Raw genomic sequence first — 263 nt, forward strand, 5'->3', positions numbered from 1 at the left:
CTACATCGCCAGGCTCTGCATCGCTAACCATTAGGGGAGACCACATCGCCAGGCTCTGCATCGCTAACCACTAGGGGAGACCACATCACCAGGCTCTGCATTGCTAACCATTAGGAGAGACTACATCGCCAGGCTCTGCATCGCTAACCATCAGGGAGACTGCATCGCCAGGCTCTGCATCGCTAACCATTAGGGAGACTGCATCGCCAGGCTCTGCATCGCTAACCATTAGGGAGACTGCATCGCCAGGTTCTGCATCGCTA

This window comes from Microtus ochrogaster, chromosome 15 (genome assembly GCF_000317375.1).
Source record: "Microtus ochrogaster isolate Prairie Vole_2 chromosome 15, MicOch1.0, whole genome shotgun sequence".
Taxonomy (NCBI): domain Eukaryota; kingdom Metazoa; phylum Chordata; class Mammalia; order Rodentia; family Cricetidae; genus Microtus; species Microtus ochrogaster.